Raw genomic sequence first — 21,272 nt, forward strand, 5'->3', positions numbered from 1 at the left:
AGAAACCAGGGATTGAAGACTCCATTTGTTTCCATTTGTTATATGTGTAGCTTTAGGTTAAAGGAAACTGGGTACTACCACTTGGGTTTTCCTTAAAACTAGAGAAAGTAGTTATGACTCCAGTTAACATCTTAGTTATAGGCATGAATTTGCATTAAAACAGTAATATAATTAGGCTAGGGTTCTTGGAACTTCTGAGTAATATCTGATGATCTCCCCTTAGCCTGCCTGTCCTGCTATCTTCTCCATGGGGGGAGGGAGAAGAGGGATCCTTTGGGGAAGGTGATAGGGGCAGGACACAGAAGAGAAATGATACACTTTGATTGTAAGTGTCTGGGAAAGTCTGGCATCCATTTTAGCCTGGGAAAAGCTGAGTTTGTGAATGAAGAAACTAGCCTGAGAGGAGTGACCACTAATTAATGGCAGAATTGGGTCTAGACTGCTAGTTAGGATCATGCTATCCCAGAGGAATTCAGAAATGTCTCCTCTGACTTTTCTAGTCCCTTCAAACATGAAAGATTTCATGCTAACCTCAGCTTAGCAGAAATGTATTTACTTTTGGGATATTAATATAAGGGATGCTTAGACTTCCTTTTTATGGCACCATCTTTGGAAGGGTGCTACTGTTGAGCTGAAAGGATCAAGACAAAAGATCCCCCAGAGTGAGATTTGGAAGTGGATTTTATTACCACAGGACTGCCAGGGTCACATACCCAAATCAGACAGTGAGTTGGCATGGACAGTGTGCCGGTTTTTAAAGAGATTCCAGTAGTCAGGTTACATAAGTTGAAACTACAATCAGTAATGGTCAGTGTATATTTGAATTTCCCTTACCGGAGAAGTTTACCCTAGGCTGAGGGACAGGGAACCTAGAATGGGCCAAGATGGGGAATATACAGTGTGTGTGGGGGGTGAGGGGGAAGGTAAGGGGGGAGTCAGGGGATGGGGAAGAATGGAGAAATATCCAGCAGGGATTTTACCCTAGGCTGAAATTCCTGCTCATTGATCAGTTGGTAGAGGGAAGGGTGGAGTTGATCCCAATAGACCCCTTGAACTACAATCTCATTTTCTTTAGTGTTATGACTTATCTCCCTTTGGGTAATGGAAGACAATCTAAAGGTAGGGCCAATACTTCAGGCTGGCATCCTGTACAAATAAAGGGAATATTCCTTCTGAATTGTCATGGTTTGGGCCCTGGTAAGAGCTGATGCTTCAATTTGCTCAGCTGAAGAATGGAGCTGTGGCCTGTCCTCTATGTAGGAGGTAAAGAATTTGGGCAAGACCACAATGTCCAAGTATATTGGGGGTCTGGGGAAGCCAACCTTGCCTTTTTTTTTCCTTTTTGGTTTTTGGAGGGCAGTTGGGGTTAAGTGACTTGCCCAAAGTTACTCCGCTAGTAAGTATGTCTAGTGTCTGATGTCAAATTTGAACTCAGGTCCTTCTGACTCCGGGGCAGGTGTTCTATTCACTGTGCCACCTAGCCACCCCTGCCTTTTAAAGGGGATTTTTAATCTATCCTGCACCCATAGCAGTCAGGACAATTCCTGGAAAGACAGATTGGTTTCTCCCTTTAGCAAACCAAGGTGATGATGTATGATCCCCAACTAAGCCAATTCCTACACACTGGATTAGCCTAGAAGTCATGACCTCAAGAATTTCATTGAAAACCTTAAAATATGAGGGATAAAAGCAAAAAAAAAAAAAAGAACAAAGTTCTTGAAATGTGACCCCACAGGTAATGTGTGTAATTATTGATGAGGTACAGGCTCTGGGAACCCCCTTGAACTCTCCCTGAATCTTCCCATTTGATGAGGCATTTGCCTGAGGCCATAAGCCTTTCATTATAGCATTATAGCCCAAATCTCTTACTCTTACTAGTGAGTCCTCCATTGTCCAGCTAGTCCCCACCCTTGAGCCTCCCAAAATATCTATGCCCAAATCTGTTACCCTTAAACTAGCCTAGCCCTCCATCTGTCATCTCCAGGTAACCTCCAGCTATTTCCCACTCTTAATCTCTCCTTACTGGAGTCTGACCTCATTTGACTCCTCCTGAAGACCCCCCCCTTCACCAACTCCTCTAGACCACCCCTAGATTCCTCCTGAAGAGGTTCCCCATAAAGAGGGTTAGGGTTGCTCTGGAGACCCCAAAATACCAACACGCCAGGTCCTGCCAAATGAATTCGATTCAAGTCTTCTCTCAGCCAAAGAAAAGTAAAGTTTATTAGAAGTTCGCTTGTATTAGACACAGAGTTAAGTCTGTGTTAGGTCATCTATGGTGCTGTCACACACATGGAGGGAAGATGGGATCTTATATACAGAAATTGTGGGAGGAATCTAGGGGTGGTCTAGAGGAGGAGATTGGGGAGGGTCTTCAAGAGAAGTCAGATGAGGTCAATGAGTGATTAAGGGTGGGAAGTTGCTGGAGGCTACCTGGAGACTACAGACAATGGTGGGCTAGGCCAGTTCAAGGGTGGATTGATATTTTGATAGGCTCAAGGGTGGGAAGTAGATGGACAATGTCTGGGCCCAGCTACAATGTAAGGCTTATGGCCTCATGGAAATGCCTCATATGATTTAATCAGAGTTCAAGGGGGGGTTCCCAGAGCCTGTACCCCAAAGATTCAAGGAGAGCTCAAGGGGGCTCCCAGAACCCATACCTCATCACTCCCACAACCTTTCTGTATATAAGACTCATCTTGCCTCCACCAAGAAGCTGGAGAATTTTCTAGGGTAAACTCACTCTTTCTCAGATGATTCTGGCCCACTTGTCCAATGCAAACGTCACAGATACTTACGTCACAGATACATACGTCACAGATACAGCTCCTTAAGAGTCTACCCATTGTGGCAAATCTCTAATAAACTTTGCTTTTCTTTGGCTGAGAGAAAACTTGAGTTAAATTCATTCAGCAGGACCCAGTGTGTTGGTATTTTGGGGTCTCTTGTACCCCTAACCCTAGACCTGAACATTTGATGGTTCCTTGACCAGAAAACCCTGCTAATCTCAAGTTCTTTTTGAGCCAGGATTGGAAGGTATTTACATGCCTCTCTCTTTCCCTGTTCCCTTCTTGCTCTCTAAGTACCTTGGAGGTGTTTTTTGGGCCTGACCTCAGGTCCCATTAGGTCCCACAGCTAAGAGGCTGTCTCTTACTCAGCCTGACACTCTCAGGATCTTGGTTCAGTTTGGTTATGATGGGGTACCTGGGGTCTAGGTCGGACCAACTTGTGGAGCCAGTCTGTGAAGTTGTGATTTGTCCTTTCCCGCCCTTGAGTTCTGCCCCTTCCCCCTATCCCACATTCCATCTAGGCAACACCCTTCCGACCCCTTTTGTTCTTACTTAATGTCTTGATTTCTTCCCAGGCCTGGCCCACACCCTCCTTTGTCCTTGCCTTTTGTCTCCTTGGCCTGGCCCAAATCTTATCTAAACTGTCTATTCACATGCTCCTCCTGGTCGGCTCTGACCTTTGTCTATGCACTGAGGCCCCTCCCGGCTGGTCAGCCCTGACAATGGCAGCCCTACCCTTTAAAGGTAAAAGCATGTACCCCTCTCACTCGCAGGTCCCCTAAAGGACTCTTGCCCGCTTCTCGTGGAAGTGTAACAATAAACTTTCTTAACTCTAACTCCAAGCAAGGCTGAGCTGAATTCTTTCCAGATGCCCTGTTGAACCTATCGGGATCCCATTCCCCCCCCCCCCCCATCAGTTATGTTGGAAGACATGGACCTGTATGAAGCTTCTGAAGAATGGAGGACAAGGACAGGTACCCCATCCAGAAGTGTAAGCCAGATTCTTTCAGTTCTCAGCACTAGAGAATTGGGAAAACTTCAGGTACCTTTTTGTATTATTTTTGTCCTGTTTTGTCTTGTTTGTTTTTCAAGGCTGACTCCCAGATCTTCCCCTGTGGAGGAAGGGACTTCTAGCCCCTAGGCCTATATTAGGTTGATCCTTTTTAGTTCCTAAAAGTTCACCTTTGGGTTGTCTTTTGTGCACCCCTAACCCTATACCTCAACATTTTATGTTTCCCTGACCTCTACATCCTTTCTTAGTATTTTTACTCATTTTTAATATAGAATAGAAAGCTGTTGCTACATTGTAGAGATAGATAGCTCTTCAGTGTTACAGGAACACCTTCCAACCAAATAATAAGGCCCAGTGGCCTCTGCCCAAGCAAAGTTGGAGGTGGACAGACAGATCTAGGTTGTGTCTTCGCCAAGATTTTCAAAGCACAGGGTGATTTCCTGGCTTGTGAATTCCAGGCCCCTTCAGGGTGCTTCATATGTGAGTAGGAGTATCCCCCATCCTCTGTTAGTTAAAAAAAACTTCTTTTTGAGCATGGGATTTGTTGTTGCTGCTGTTCTTTGTCCTTTGTTCTCAAAAAGGACCAGAACACCAGTGCCCAGTGCCAAGACAATGATGCTTCATATTAAATGAGGCAGGGAATGGCCTCTTTACCTAGTTTTTAAGAAATCAATCTGAGAGGAGAAGACCCTAAGGGTTTCTGGTCAAGACAGTAACAATTGCTATTTATATTCATTCTGCCCATTTAGGGTATCACACCCTTAAAGTGGGTGCTCTACTCAAAGGGAATGTCAATTTTAACCTCTGAAATCTTTTTTTTTTGTTTGTTTGTTTTTTCTTTCTTAAAGATCAGCCTCAATCTCAAATCACTCTGGCTATAATGGATTGGCCAACTGTAGATCACAGGCCAAGCCCTAGTTGGTCATTGTTTGGGCCCTGATTGACTCAGTATGAATTTCTGCTTCATTTCTTATTAAATCTTAATCACTGGATGGGTGTTGCCTCAGTCAATAAAAGACCTGGTAAAGATCTTAGCTTGAAAACACCAAGCTCATCCCTGCATCCAGGGCCATCTCCAGTTGTCCTGACCTATATCTGGCCATTGGACCCAGAGGGCTCCAGAAGAGAATGTGAGACTGGTGAAACTGCACAGCCCTTCCTCACTTAAATCCAATTCACTTGCATGTCATGGCATCACCTCCCTGATGTCATGGAGTACGGGATTTAGACATTAAAGAATGTCACATGCCCACAAGTTATAATTGGGATTGTTGCTAATGTCATGAAGAGATGATGTTGGGTTCAAATCAGCATGTCTGCATGAGGTCTTTTTTTTTCCCTGCTTGAGGGAACACAAAAAATGGAGTCCAGCTGTAATAGGAATGTAAATTTGGAAGATCTTCCCTGCCCCTAGGCTAAAGTGCACCTGAAGCCTGGGCTGGGAGGCTTGTTTTTTAGTAAATACTTTTTGATTGGCCAGTGGGTCAATAAGGTTGTTACATTCTCTGAACCAGGAGAAGGCTATATAAGCCCTGATGTGAGGCTTTGTTTTGGGGCTTACTTTGAGAAGTGTTCTGTGATTTGATCTGGATTCTGGGAAGCCATTGTCCTGAGACCCCCAGCTTTGAAAAAACCCAGATGTTGACTGGGTATGGATGTAATGGTTGGACAGTTTGAAATCTGTCTACTTGTCTGTCTTGATAATTCTGTCTGTGTATTCTGAAGTTCGGGGTGCTGACCTTTTTCCCCTGAACAAGGTAAATGATATATGTCTGACTGATTAAAGTAAGCTTGTTAACCCATTTTGAGTTGCTTTCCTTTATCAAAGCAGATCCAAGAACCTGTGGTGGCAGCAAACCCTGAGGATGCTTGGGGTGCTTGCTGCTACACCAGCCCAGGCTGCTACAGAGCCCCTCTATCTGAGCCCCTTATGTCCAGAAAGCTTTCCTTGAATGGTCAGCATGGTAGAAACTACTTAGTTCCTCATTTCCCCCTTAAGGTTTCACTGGATGCCTTTGCAATTCTTGGAACAAAAAGCAATGGGTTGAGTTTGGGGGGTTCTGCAAGCTCCCCGTTTTTTGTGACTCCAAACTTCCTAGGGGTCCTGCCTCTTCTGCCTTATGTGAATTCTGGCCTGCAGTCTTGGCCTCTCCATCTCTTTATTCACCTTTGCTTCCTGGGTCTTTTTTTTTTCTTCTGTACTTTTCAGTATGCTCTCATTACCTGGGGTCTTTCCAAAAGACCCCTGAATTCCCCTCACCAACCAATGCTTCCTGGTTTCCCTGTGACCTGCTCAATCTCTACATTTCTCAAGTGAACCATGTATAGTTGCTGCTTACAGTTCGTTACCTTGAAGAAGTTTCCCACTAAGAGAGTTAGGATTGCTCTGGAGACCCCAAAATATCAACATGCCAGGTCCTGCCAAATGAATTCGATTCAAGTCTTCTCAGCCAAAGAAAAGTAAAATTTATTAAAAGTTCACTTGCATTAGACACAGAGTAAGTCTGTGCTAGGTCATTCTATGGCACTCTCACGATTCTATGGTATTCTTTGGCACCCTCACTATTCCATGGTGCTCTCTGGTGCTCTCACTCTTCCCTGGAGCTCTCCCTATTCTATGGTGTGAGACAGGGTCTTATATAGAGAAGGTTGTGGGATTAATCTAGGGGTGGTCTAGAGGAGGAGTTTGGGGAGGGTCTTCTGGAGGAGTTAATGAGGTCCATGAGTGATTAAAGGTGGGAAGATGATAGAGACCACAAACAATGGCTGAGTTTGTGAACTAGGCCAGTTCAAGGATGGATGATAGGGTGGGAAGTCTAGTAACAGACTTGCCTCACCAAATGGGATGATTTAATCAAGAGTCCAAGGGAGGTTACCAGAGCCTGTACTTCAAGGACTCAAGGGGAGGTCAAGGGGGCTCCCAGAGCCCATACCTCATCATTCCCCCCTCAAACAAATGGGACCCAAATTCCTTTGGGGTAAAGGGCAAAGGTCTCAGCTTCTTAAAGTGCTTCCTGGTGAGGGTCGTAGAGCTGTCCCTGCCTCTCTGGGTCCTGTTCAAGGGTATTAGATTTCACATTCAAGGGGTCAGACTCCAGAACATGGATGATGCCAGTTCCAGTGGGATGAAGCACTTGGATTCAGTCAGAGATTTGCATAACCTTAGTGGTCATTCAGAGGTTGATGGCTTGAACCCTGGAGGAGACCAAAGAGCCACCAAAAAAATAGAGAAAAGACAATTTCCCTGGCAGGAATCAAAGATGACTGTGGCAAGACCAAAATGCTGTCAGATATCCCTTTCCTTTCTAAATTGCTCCATGGACATTTAGCACATGGAAAGCAATAGCAGACACAGACTCTAATAGTTTTCAAAAACAGGCGACAACTCCCAAACCTTGTTCTCTCCTTCCATCACCATAGAGACTAAAAGGTTTCTTCTAGATTGGGTGAAGCTGGAGCAGTAGTCAATTTAGTTTTCAAATTCTCAAGAGCTTTCCTCTGGTGGTCTGGGCCTTGAGTAGCAATTAACAATTTCAGTCCCTCCCAGGCCTTGGGTTTAATTGGATATAGGCCACTCTGGGGGAACACTTTAGGATCTAGGAGTCAAAAACAAATGCTGGTGAGGCAGAAGTAGCTCACCCAGGAATTTCCTGATCCCAACTATTGATTCAACTATCTCCCCCACTTCTGAGGGAACATGGGGAGATCTGGGAAGCTTAACTAGAGAAAACTAGCTTCCCAATTTCAGCAACAGGTTCCAACAAGGGTACAGGATAAGAGGAGAGCATAAGGAAGGAGTGTTCAAACAACAGATCCTCAAGTAGGCAGGGGACTGAGTATGTCTGGAGACATCCCTTAGTTTCCCCTTCCATGCCCCTGACCTGACTGGTCTAGGGGAGGGTAGAACCAATTGGTTAGAATAGAGGACTTAGCCATAACATATTACCTTCAGCCTCGATGCTTGCCCAGAGTTCAGAAAGGGAAATGGAGAAGGTGGGAGCACTGTCAAGTCCCAGGCTTCCCCTTCACTCCAAGTCTTGAGAAGACTGGAGGACAGGGTACTGGGAGGTGGCTATACCACTTTTCCAACCTTGGGGACAATCCTTCCTCCAATGTCTCTCCTGGTCAGATGGGCATGGTTCTCAAGGTGTTGGTTCCTGGGGCTCCCTCTGGGGGGGGTGCCCTAGAAGGGCACTTCTTGGACAAGTGACCATCCTTGTGGCATCAAAAGCAGGTTTTCCCCCTGCCCAAGTGACTGGGCTTCTTCCAAGGCGGTGCCTTGGAGGGGCACTCCTTGGACCAGTGACCCTGCTTGCAACATAGAAAGCAGGTTTCCCCACTGCCCAAGTGACTGGGGGGGTCCTCTGGAGGGGCTTTTCCTGGCCATGGCAGTAGCCATGGCAGCATGTTCTCTGTCTCTGGTTCGTTCTCTGCATTCTTTCTCCTCTGCTGCAACCAGGTGTTTGTTATTAAAGACTCCAAAGGCTATCTCCAGTAATTGGGCCTGAGGTATTTGGGATCCCATTGCCAATTTCTGCAGTTTCCTCCTAATATCTAGGGCAGACTGACTAATAAAATATATGTTAAGGATTGCTGCCCCTTCTATAGAGTCAAGATCTAAATTTGTATACTTTTTAATAGTTTCCACAAGTCTATCTAAGAAAAGGGTGGGGTTTTCTTGATTTGTCTGAGAAATTTCTCTTTCTGATAACTTACTTGCTTTTGAAATGCAGTTCTTAGGTCTTCTAACAGGCAAAGTACCATATGGTCTCTCTTTTCTCTGTCATCCCGTATCTGATAATCCCATCCTGGGTCACTAGTGGGAACAGCAGCTGTTCCTGGGGTATATTTTCTGGAGTCATTGTTAGCCAAAAGATCCCCCAATTTTGGGGCTTGTTCCCAGATTCTCCTCTTCTCCTCAGTGGAACAACAGGTAGAGAAGAGGATATGCAGATCACCCCAAGAAAGCTCATATTGCAGGGATAAGTCCTCAAAGACTTCAGTAAACTTTGTTGGGTTTTCAGAGAATTTACCCAGCTTTTCTTTAATTTGATTGAAATCCGAAATGGAGAATGGGACATGCACTCTAGTTGTCCCACCAGATGAGAGAGATGCTTCCCTTAAGGGAAAAAGCCCTGAAGGTGGTGTGGGGACAGGGGCTTGGGAAGGGAGATTGGAAGTCCCACTTTCTGTGAGAGAGTGACTGGGGGGTGCTGGCTGAACTGGATTAGACTGCAGGACTGGGGGATCTGGCTGGCAAGGGGGAAAGTCAGCTGGTACCCGAGAAGGGGAAGGGGTCAGAAGAGGAGATACCTCTATGACTGCCTTGGGGATAGAGCCTGAGGCCTGAGTGGGTGTTGCCTCAGGGGGAGGGGCCACAGAGGGAGGCACTTCAGCAAGACCAGTGGCTGGGGCCTGAGCAGGGGTCCCTGAGGAGAGAGGGGCCATGCTGGGAGATGCAGGGTAGGAGATATGGATGGTGTAGGAGACAGGAAATGAGGGGTGGTGGGCTAGAGGAAAAGGGAAGGGGAACCAAGGGGAAAAGGGTTGGGTGCAGCAGAAGGGGCTGGGGGAGCTGCCTCAGTGACCTGAGCAGGAGTTGCTGAGGGGGGAGGGGCTGGGGCCGAAGCCATAGGAAAGGGGTCATTTAATTGGTCCCTGTTGTCCCTCTATGGAGGGGCTCTAGCTTCAAGTATCTCACAGTCTTTTCTGAGAAAGTTCAATGAAACCCATTAAGTAGGCAATTTCTATCCATCTTCCTTCTCTGCAACAGTATGATTCTAACTGCAACAGAGTGTTCTCTTTTAAAATCCCCAAAACAGGCCACAATTCATCTTCTTTTAGGCTATACCTAGGCCAAAGTGTTGCAAAAAAAAAAAAAAAAACCCAACTTTTCCTTTTTAAGATCTCCAGAGAAACTAAATTTTTTCCAATGTTGTAAAAGACAACCCAAAGGAGAACTTTTGGGAGCTACAGGCATAGGGCCTGGAAGTCCCTTTCTCCATAAAGTAAGGTTTGAGAGTAAGCCTGGAAAAACAAACAAAAAAAAACCCACGAAAAAAGTACCTGAAGTTTTCCCGGTTCTCTAGCAGCGAGAGAATTGAAAGAATATGGCAAACACTTCCAAATGTAGCATCTGTCCTTATCCTCCATTCTTCAGAAGCTGCGCACGTGTCCATGTTCTCCAAAATAACCACATTGGACCAAAAACCCAAGGTCAGGCTGAGCACAAAACAGCCTCCTAGCTGTGTGACCTGATGGGACCTGAGAGGTCAGGTCCAGAAAAAACCACACACACACACACACACACACACACACACACACACACAAACCACAAAACAAAAAAAAAACAAAAAAGGCCACTTTGTCTCACACTTGACTTTGAGCACCAGGCTGATAACATTGCTTTGAGGTTTGCAAAGCCCCTTTATCCATTAGCTCATTTGAACTTCAAGCAGTCCATGAAGGTTTGCAAGCATTCATTAGCCCTTTTTATAGATGGGGAAACTGAGATACAGATGCTGGAACTTGGCTCATGAATGTAGCCAATAATTGGCAAGAAATTTGAACCCTAGTTTTCCTGACTCCAAGGCCAGCACCAGTTACCTTGTAGCCAGCCTCCTGAGAACTAGGTTAAAATCCCAGCTCAGCTATAGACTAATGTGGCCGTTTCTCTAAGCCTCACTTTCTTCATCTAGAATGGGATGCTGGCACTGTGTCCTGCACAGGGCTGTATGGAAAGACTTAAGTCAACTATTCTGAAGCAACCCTCACTAGAGTTTGCTTTTCCAGCAGCTTGAGGAAAGTTCTCCCATCTCTAGTTGCTTTTGACACCTTTTGACTACCATGGCTTCTGTTGTCTACCAAGCTCCCTGTCCTAACAACTTTTTGGTATTTCAGGTGCTGCCTTCATTCTTTTAAGATATTCCCTGAGGATTTCTGCAGTCCCCATCCCTTCCCCATTCTCTGTGTGAACTCTGAAAACAAGTTATTGGTGATGACTCTGCCAGGTAGTGGCCTCCATGTCTCATGGTCCAGATGTCTCCTTACTCTGTCACATCCTCAGTGTTGTTTTCAGCAAAATGATCTTGTCCTATTCTAGCTTTTAATTATGTCGCTGGAGTCATGGTATATATGGCTCTGCATAATTCAGAAAATCAAGCCAATTAAATGACCCAGCTCAAGAAGAAAGAGAAATCTGGGGGTGATCCTCAGAAACTGTGTCACTGGGTGAATCATGAGTTTTATGTTGTGCATTGGCTTAGTCCAAGCTCCTGCCAGAGGGATCCCTCTGAGATTGCTCAGAGGCCCCCTCCTGGTGGCATGAAAAGCCTTGCTCATGCCTCATGGTCACTTTCAGGTTTACCAAGAATCCCCAAGGGCCACATTTTCTATCTTTTGTAATGGGCATGTTTCCATGTTCTTTGATTTTTGGTGTGTGTGTGTGTGTGTGTGTGTGTGGTGTGTTTGTCTCCTTTTCCCTTCCTGGAATCATCGGGTCTTTTTGAGACATCACCTCTTTGAATTTTGTTGATGCTTTGCTTTGCTTCTAATATACACTGGGTTTATAGTGGATACTCATGGCATCAATGCTCAGATCAGCTTGAAGGGCATCCTGGCTTGTGGGTTCTTAGGAGTACATAAAGTCAAATGGTAGCCAGGGGCAAGAGTAGCTTAGAACAAACCCATTTACACAATATTACTGAGTAGGATGAAAAGAGTTTGTAAGGAACAAGCCCGGAGAGAGCTCCATGGGAGACCATAGTGCTGTCGTATCATCCCAAGACTATCTAGAGATCAAACTGGAAAGAGGACAACAACTCAGCAGGAAATGGGACAGTGCTGCCATGTTCTGGCAATATCTTCTCATAGCCAATAACTGATTGATTGAAAACTCTCTTAATGAGGTAAGACTTCAGGAATTCCAGGAAGATAGTGTACCTTCTCCTCAATATGGCCTTTAAACCTAGGAATAGAAATACCCTCACTCAATTATAATAAGAAGTAACATTTTTATAGTGCTTGAGGGCTTTCAGAGGGCTTTACATAGATTGTCTCTTTGTATCCTGCGACAACCCTCTAAGGTAGGTGATATTGTCTCCCCTTTGGAGATGGAGAAAGTTTCGGAAAAATTAAATGATTTGTCCAGAGTGACACAATTTATGGGATCCTAATAAAGCTGCCCCCAACCCCAGTATTCTAACTTCATTATATGCCTGGCCCTACTGAACATCAGGCCCACTGCACCTACCTCCTCCCCTCCCTCCCCCCCAATGTCCTAACTTCTTCATATATGCCTCACTGCTCACTAGAACAACAGGTGTGTCCCTGAACTCTTAGTTCCCACAGAAATAGCAGGTGTGTCCATATGATGGGAACCTAGCTACTGCCTCTACCTGGTCACTGCCCCCAGACCCATTCCCACAGAAATAGGTGTGTTCCTGTATTCAATCACAATCACATCATCCATCTAGTCTGAGACAGAACCACAATAGCTAGCCAGTTGGAAGGCAGAATGACCAGAATGTTTAATCACTGAACCATAGATGGGACCCCTCCTCCATTACCTAATCCCTTAACAAAGTCCTCCTGCCTTTTTAATATTAATGATATTCCTCTATTCTATGTAAATTTCTGTTGTGCAATTACATCTTTACCCTATAAAAATCTATCTTGCTTTCTCTAAAGTTGCTGGTTCCTCTTGGAACTTAGCCCGCTTCATGAGAGGCGTCAATCTCAATAAATGCCTATACTTAGATTACTCTGCCTCTGAATTCTTTAAGACTATTCCACCACAACACATCATGAAACTGCAGCAGTTTTTGGGTGAGCAAAGCCCCCACCTCAACAGTTTTTGGCATCCCTGGGTTTAAACCGCAACACAAGTATTTGTGGTGGGATTGGAACACGGGTTTTCATGACTGTTTAGCAAGTTAGCTACTACGGTATGTACTGGTTGAACTTTCTCTGTCTGTCTGTCTGTCTCTCTATCTGTCTCTGTCTGTCTGTCTCTTTCTCTCTGTCTGTCTCTCTCTCTGTCTCTTCCCCTCCCTCCCTCCTTCCTTCTTGCTTTTTCAAGCATTTATTTCCTCTGCCTCCTACCTCTACCTTTCCCCCGACCCCCACACCAATGAGAAAGAGAAAAAGAAAACCTTTGTAACAAATATGTATAGCCAAGTGAAGAAAATTCTCACATTTTATTTTAGTTTTTAATGATGTTTTCTTTTTTAAATCATTAGTTATCCCAAGTATTCAATGTTATCACCTGTCCTCCTCCTCCCTCTACAAAGTAGTACCACACATCATGGAAGGCTAAGATATCTATCGAAGATAAAAATAGACATGCCTCAGTGGTTAGGCAATCATTGGACAGCTAGCTAGGTGGCATGGTAGAGTACCAGGCCTGGAGTCAGGAGGATCTGAATTTAAAACTGGCTTCACATGCTTACTAGCTCTGTGATCCTGGGCAAGTCATTTAACTCTGTTTGCCTGTTTCTTCCTCTGTAAAATTATCTGGAGAAGGAAATGGCAAACAACTCCAGTATCTTTGCCAAGAAAACCCCAAGGCATGAAGAGACAAACACAATTGAGTCACAATGAGCTTCATCAAGGTTAGACTTGGGAAGATGGGACTGTTTTCCAAAAGTATACTTACTATATTAAATGTATTCAAATTGTGGTTTTGTGTTGAATTAAAGAATATGTGTTAAAGTTTGGTAAACTCAATGCCAAATCATGTACAATAAATAATCAGCAGTAAATGAGGATATATTGGATAGGAAACACTTGTTTAAGATGTAAAAATTGTACTTTATTATGTAAGTCCCAGTAATATGTACATCACTGTAATTCTACCTTTCTTTTTGTCTGTTGATGTCATTGTATTTACAATGCTCATTTCTAAATGCCCAAGTTTCATCATCTTAGCCCAAGATTCCTTCTTTATTTTCTGTTACTATTATTATTATTATTATTTTGCTAACTCCAACTCTTCATTTTATTTCTTCAGCATGTGTGTTGTCTGTTTTATGGTGTCTTTTGTTTTGCCTTCTTTTTTTTTAGGGCAATTTGGGGTTAAGTGACTTGCCCAAGGTCACACGGCTAGTTTGTGTGTGTGTGTGTGTGTGTGTGTGTTTGTGTATGTGTGTTGAATGTCTGAGGCCAGATTTGAACTCAAGTCCTCCTGACTCCAGGGCCAGTGCTCAATTCATTGTGTCACCTAGCTTCCCCTGTTTTATGGTGTCTTAAGGAGTTTTTGGCTTTTTTTTTTGAAGGTTGATGTAATTATATTCTTATTTAAAAAGAAGGAATCCAAAATGTTTCAGTAGGTATTTCTTATTTTTTTCCTCTGTTTCTGTTATTCCCTACTAGTTTTTCATTGTGTTATAGCAATTCATCATTATTCATTTATTTAGTTCATTATTTTTGATTGAGGATTTTTTTTTTTTTGCTTTTTGGAGGGCAATTGGGATTAAGTGACTTGCCCAAGTCACACAGCTAGTTTTTTGTGTGTGTCTGAGGCCAAATTTGAACTCAGGTCCTCCTGATTCTAGGGCCAGTGCTCTATTCACTGAGCCACCTAGCCACCCTAGATTTTGAGGATTTATAAGTATTTTCCTACTCTGGGGGTATTTCTATTCCTAGGTTTAAAGGAGATATTTGAGGAGGTGTACCATCTTCCTGGATTTCCTAAAGTTTTACTTCAGTAAGAGTTTTCAATCAACCAAGAAGTGATTGCCTATGAGAACATATTGTCATAGACCTTCTGGCAGAACTGTTCCCTTTCCTGGTGATTTCTTGTCCTCTTTCCAGGTTTATCTGCAGATACTCCCGGAGGACAAAGCAGTCTCTATGGCCTCCCAGCCAGCTCTGCCCAGGCTTCTCTATCACTTGTTGTCTGCTGTTTTGTAAGATCTCTACTCCATTCCTTTCATCCTACTCTGTAATATTTCATAAATGAGCTTTTTCTAAGCCAGTCCTACCCTTGGCTCCCATTTCTCTTTGGCCAGGAGGCTAGGCGGCTCTGGCTTGCACATTATGCTCATCATTTGGTACCAGTGAAAATTCTCCAAGACCTGGTGAAATTCAGAGTCGGTTTTCATGCATTTGCCACTTTGGGGGCCTCAAGTGCTTGTTTAGACAAGTTTTTTGAGATTTTCTGTGTCACAGTTATTGAGTAGCTAAGACAGTCTGGCCAGCCCCCAAGTATAACAGGGATTTCAAGGTGGGGAGGGGAGCCTGGAGTTCTACTTTTGTAGATAGTAGGAGGAGAGTTTGAGCAGGTTGGTGTAGCAAGGGTGGGGCAGAACTAATGGGATCTATGCTGGCCAGGGCTGGATGTCATTCCCTCATTCTTCTATCTTCCAGAAGAGTTCTGGGCTCAGAATTCTATTTATCTATTACACATCAAATGTTTGCAGTCTGGGGGGGGGGTGATTCTTTTTTGGGGCTAAGGATAAAAACCACTTCTCCTCATCACTGCAGGAGGAAGGAAAGTGGTACAGCTTCACACCTGGAGGGTAACTGTGACTTTAAGCCATCTTGGTTTCTCCTCCTGTCATATATTCATCACACAAAAGACAATCAAAGATAATGAGCAAGTAAGACAGTAATCACAGATAACATAGAGGTTGGTTTAGGTGACAGAACACACACAAGTAGAGGGGACTTTTTGGTCTGGGAATAAGATGAAATAGCTCAACCAGGGAGAAAATGGTCTCCCCTGTGTAGTTCTCTTTTAGCAATCCCTAGAGAGATCATATTGGGAATCAATAGACAGGTGAGAGTGCCCACTCTTCCCCACATGCCTGTGGTTCTGTATTTTCCTTGTTCTCACCCCATTTCCTCCAGTTCTTTTGCCCAGTCCTATTCCATGTCACAGGGCTCAGAGGTCTTTCAGCCGATCAGAAGTCACACAGAGGTACACAGCCCCACAAGTGCCATGGAGCTATGCTTGGGGATGGGACCACAGGCTTTACTCTCACTTTTTGGCTTTTGCTCTAACGACACGATGATCTGACTGCGCATAAACATTGGATTCTGAAACTACAGCCATGATGTTAACCAGTTGTTTCTTGTCCAATAGCAGGAGGCTTTTGTAAAGTTCAGGTGAGAGATAAGGAGGGTTTCAGCTCAGTGGAAGTGGGGTGAGGACAGAGAGAAGGGGATGGAAGTGAAACCTCTGGAGACAGAAACACCATTTGGCAAGACTGTACATGTGGGTGAGTGAGCAAGAGCAGAGAGGGAAGATGGCACTGATATTGTGAACCTGAGTGACTAGAAGGCTGGAGATGCCTTTGAAAGAAATGGGGAAGATTGGAAGAGGGCTGGGCAGAGAGTCCAAGGGAATAATTTCTGTTTGAACTAGAGATGTCTCCAGGGCATGAAGTGTTCCAAAGGCAGCTGGTGATGGCAGCACTGAAAGCTGATAGAACAGCCATGAAGTAGACCACATGGCAGAGGAGACCTTGCCCTTGGGGGAGGCAGTGTGACTTCAGGACCGTAGCCAGGGATAGGTAGCAAAGTGGGTAAAGGGCCGAACTTGGAGTTGGGAAGACCCTAATTCTAATCCTAACTCAGTCACCTGGTAGTCATGAGACCCTGGACAAGTCATTCAACTTTGAGTGCCTTGGTTTCCTCATTTCCTTATAGGGATGGACAAATATCAATCATTTTAATATGCCAGAGCACTGTTGCTGCAGCAGGGATTCATCTTCCTTCCCATTTCTATGTCTTCTTCCTGTGCTGAGAGTTTTGCTCCAGGGTCTTCTTACTCAAGGGCCTCCAGGTCCAGATGACTTATGATCCCACAATGAATGGGCCATAAACTGGGCTGCAAGTGACCACAGCCTCTGTCACCTTCCTGATGTATAGTCATGAAATCGAAGGTGATTAAGGTCTCATTTGTGATACCCCTCAAGATAATCTGAAATGCTCTAAAGTCATGGAACCAGACTGATAATGGTTACACTGTATCATGAGTCTGGTTTCTAGTTCTCTGTAGAATGCCTTTGTGGCCCAAGAATGTCAGCCTTCAAGAACATACTGCATTAACTATCTCTGTCTGAGGATTCAAAAATGCCCTTTCTCAAGTCACACCCTCTTATCCCTCCTGCAGGGTGTCATCCAGGTGTTGGCAATAAACCCCACCCCCATCTGGAAACAACTGTTCTCTGTTGTACATCTGGATCCAATGGGTCTTAATGAAAGGAAATTGAGGATTGGCTAATGTGGAATAAATTTTATAGCTCCCATTAGGAACCAAAAAATGCTGAACGGTTTCCAACTAATGTCTAAGGATACATAGAGAAAGTCTGAAAAAATGCTGGCCCTAACACCACCAATGACAATTTTAGAAAAGAGAGATGTTTCTAATAATAATAACAGCTAATGTTTATAGAGCACCTACTATGTGCCAGGCACTGTGTTAAGCACTCGATATTTATTATCTCATTTGGTCCTCATGTCATCCCTGGAAGGTAGAGGCTGTTATGATACTCATTTCACAGATGAGAAAACTGAGGCAAACAGAGGTTAAGCAGCTGCCTAGAGTTACACAGTGTCTGAGGTCAGATCTGAACTCGGGTCTTCCTGACTCTAGGTCTAGTGCTCTATTCACTGTACCACTTAATGTATATGATCATCATTTTTAGCAATTTCAGCAACAAAATATATATGTATGCATATATATGTTGAAATTGCTAAAGCTGCTAAACATATATTACATAATACATTATAGAATATACATAGAAAAATAGTAATACACAAAATAATATAGTTAATTGTAATATAAATTATTTTAATTGATAAATAATTATAAATAACAGTTAAATAATGAATAATCATAATATATAAGGAATAAAATTAATAAAATGATAACATGTTAATATATATTATAGACATATACATAAAATATATTTGCTTGTTGAAATTGCTGAAACTCCTAAATACATATATATTAAACACCTTCTGTGTGCAAGAAGGCATCATGCTCAGTGCTGCCCTTAAGGCTCTTACATGCCAAGGGGAGGGTGGGGTAGACAGACATGAAGGCAGAAACTTACCTGCAAATAAGCAAGGCCATTTGAAGAGCCTAAAGAACTAGTATCCAATCATCTCCAGAATGCCTTTCTTCTTTCCATCTCTTTTCCAGTGGCCACTAACATTGCCATATGAAGTAAGTTTGGCTGAATAGCTAGGTAAACCAATAATAATTGTAATTATTATAACATAATTAGTAACCTTTCTTCCTCTGTTAGCAATTATAAAGCAGATAAAGAGAACAGAGCAGGTTACTGAGGTAGAATCTTAAATGATATTAAAGATGGGGTGAGATCAATCATTGAGAATGAAATGTCGAGGTAAAACGTGGGAGAGTTTGGTGGGAGGCAGTGCAAAGAAGGAAGGATTTGAGGGTTCTGTGATCAGTTCTGGTTGGATTTCTCAGAGTAAAGACTCGGAAAAAAGTAATTCTTTAGGATCCAAATGCTAAGTAACTAGTAATTTATCTGATCCCTTGAGAAGGAAGAAGGAAATTCATCTCTAACCTTTGGAAGAGAAGTGGTAGACTCCAGGTATGACATGGCAGCCTCCATGCTGACTGGTTTCTTGGTTACCATGGAGGGCTCATCACTGGGGTGGAGGTGGAGCCAGAAGTAACTTCAAGGTAAAAACAAAAAAGTACCAATACAACTTTAAAAAAGAAAGTCATTCTTGATCTGTATTTCTATAGTTCCTGGGTGTAGCAGCAAGCACCCCAAGCGTCCTCAGGGTTTGCTGCCACCACAGGTTCTTGGATCTGCTTTGATAAAGGAAAGCAACTCAAAATGGGTTAACAAGCTTACTTTAATCAGTCAAACATATATCGTTTACCTCGTTCAGGGGAAAAAGGTCAGCACTCCGAACTTCAGAATATACAGGCAGAATTATCAAGACAGAAACAGATCAAGTAGACAGCTTTCCAAACTGTCCAACCATTACATCCATACCGAATCAACATCTGGGTTTCAACATCTGGGTTTTTCAAAGGGGGGGGGGGGGCTCTGGACAACGGCTTCCCAGAATCCAGATCAAATCACAGAACACTTCTCAAAGTGAGCCCCCAAAACAAAGCCTCACATCAGGGCTTATATAACCTTCTCCTGGCTCAGAGAATGCAACAACCTTATTGACCCACTGGCCAATCAAAAAGTTATCTACTGAAAAACAAGCCTCCCACCCCAGGCTTCAGGTGCACTTTAGCCTAGGGGCAGGGAAGATCTTCCAAATTTGCATTCCCATTACACTGGGAGACACAATATATAAATGTTAGGTTTTTTTTTTTTTATTAATTTAACTCAATTTCATTCAGTGACGCTCAGTAAACATTTGGTAAATGCTTCCAAGCCTGGGAATGAAGTAAGACCCACGACTTCCCTTCAAGGCATCCATACATTGTGCAAATCTCTAACCTGCCATCCGGTGCCCACAGGAGTGGGTATACCTTAGAACTTCCCATCACCTGTAACTGTTTTCTGCTTCTATACTCTGAAATTTCTTATCCTTACCATAATCTCCTATCCTTCTGCCTCCCCCATCCTAAACCTTTCAGCAAATAATCGAAAAACATTGTCTGCTATGTGCTAGATATGCATTGGGTATACAAAGTCAGTGAATCAATTAATCCCTGCTCACAAGGAGCTTACATTGTATTGGGGAATACAAGGAGTACATATAGAAATATGTACAGTCTACTCCTTGGTCTGAGTTCAAATTCGGTCACAGTCATTCGCTAGTTGTGTGACCATGGGCAAGTCACTTAACCGAGGTTTGCTTCAGTTTCCTAAACTATCTAATGGGGATGGTAGCAGCATTTACCTCTCAAGGTCTCTGTGAGGATTAATTGAGCTAATATTTGTAAAGTGTTTATAAATACAGTGCCTTGCACAGGTTAGAGCTTAATACATGTTTATTCCCTTCCCCCTTTCCTGGTCCATCATTCACGCTCCAGCCTTACTTTCTTCCCTTTACAGTCTTGACCCCATGGTTGACCGGCTCAACTACATATTCTCCCTCGATCCATTGCCTCTGTAAGCCGTATGTCCCAAGTCCCTTCTCCTTCCCCATGCCCCTTCTCTGCTTTTACCCCTCAGCCGCTGAAAGCCTAGGGAGGCAATCTCTGATGGCTGAGCCCTCTATGGGACCCTGATGGGCTCCCACACCCTCTTAAGTGATGCTTGCCGGTCCCTTCTCTGCTCAGGCCCCTGCACCACTTCACCTCCAGTGTGCGTGGGAGCATGCCCCCATCCTTGCTGCCCGCTGTCCTGGCTCCTGCCTGGAACACCTGCGCTTGTGCCTGGACCCGGGCTCTCCCGGCCTCTCTCGCTAGGGCTCTGCCCTTTGCTTCCTCCTTTCCACCTCCAGCCTCTCCCTTTCCATCCCCTCTCATCCCGGAACCCACAAAATGTCACAGCCCTCCCCTCCTGCCACGCCTCCAAGCCACAGTCCCCGGCCTTTCCCCTTCCTCCTCATTCTCCCCTCCTTAGAACGTTTTTAAACCAGGCTATGGTTTCTGTCCTTCCTCTTGCCACCTCTGCAAGAAAAGCCCACCGTTATACAGGGACCCCAAGGCCTCCTCCGGCGGTTGGCTCGGGATCTGCTGCCTGAGGCTGCGATCCATGCCCCCCAGCCCAGGGACCGTACCCCCCCCCCCAACCCCCCGCTGCGCACAGCGCCAGGCGCGAAGGAGGAGCTGGTGCATTGACCGGGCCGCTGCGGGGGGGATCGGTCTCCTTTGACTCCTGCGGCTTATACTTTATCCGTTTAAAAAGCCCGACTTTGAGCAGGGCTCCAGGGCTCCAGGGCTCCAGCCACGGTGGGAGCCGCCGGCCTAGAGGTAGCAGGGACCTAGTTCATGGCCGGTGCGTAAAGATTGGTGATGGCTGCATGGACTGATTTATAGGTGCCGTTCCCTCCCTGCCGTGCCTCATCCCGGCCACAGGGGGCACCACCGGATGCTTCTCGCTGCCTGACGGCCGACCCAGCACGCCTAAATGTGGGAAGGTCGGGGGTGGGGGAAGGACTGCGCTTGTGGCGTAGGCGCACTCGCTGCCCCCTCCGCCAGCACCTTGGCGCCTGCGCAGTGTCATGATTCTGATTGGGTTCTCCGAGCCCCGGTCCCGCCCCGCCCCTCCGGGTGGGCTGTTGCCGGGCAGTTGAAAGATGCGGCGCCTGCGCAATGGAGCTCCGGAGGGGCTGGTCAGGGGCTCGGGGACAGAGGAGGGGGGCGGGGCGCGGCCATGAGCCCGAGCTGGAGGAGGCCGAGCCATCCGGGGTCCCCGCGGCTCCAGGGACCCAGGGAGCGGGGCAGAGGACGGCCCAAGTGAGTCTGTGTGCGGGGAGGGGACCCGGGAGGGGAGAGGCGCCGCGGCCCCATCCACACCCCTCCCCCGCCCTGGGTTCTGTCCCCGCCTCCACGCCCCCCGTGCCTCAGTTTC

At 45.1% G+C, this 21,272-nt stretch overlaps 1 protein-coding gene and 1 long non-coding RNA gene across 4 annotated transcripts in view; both read right to left on the reverse strand.

Moving 5' to 3' along the window:
- The window catches only part of LOC138157740 (E3 SUMO-protein ligase KIAA1586-like), a 50,788-nt gene that overhangs the window by 8,264 nt on the left and 21,252 nt on the right, over nt 1-21,272 (reverse strand). The gene's annotated exons all lie outside the window — the stretch shown is intronic.
- Nucleotides 17,608-20,387, reverse strand: LOC138157856 (uncharacterized). The gene is made up of 3 exons (XR_011167483.1): nt 20,054-20,387; nt 18,345-18,456; nt 17,608-17,992 (listed from the first exon to the last, which is right to left on the reverse strand). It is a non-coding gene; the product is annotated as an uncharacterized lncRNA (long non-coding RNA).

The sequence above is a fragment of the Petaurus breviceps genome, unplaced genomic scaffold, assembly GCF_028583685.1.
Source record: "Petaurus breviceps papuanus isolate PSGF00001 unplaced genomic scaffold, PetGlider_PUasm1.0 173, whole genome shotgun sequence".
NCBI lineage: Eukaryota > Metazoa > Chordata > Mammalia > Diprotodontia > Petauridae > Petaurus > Petaurus breviceps.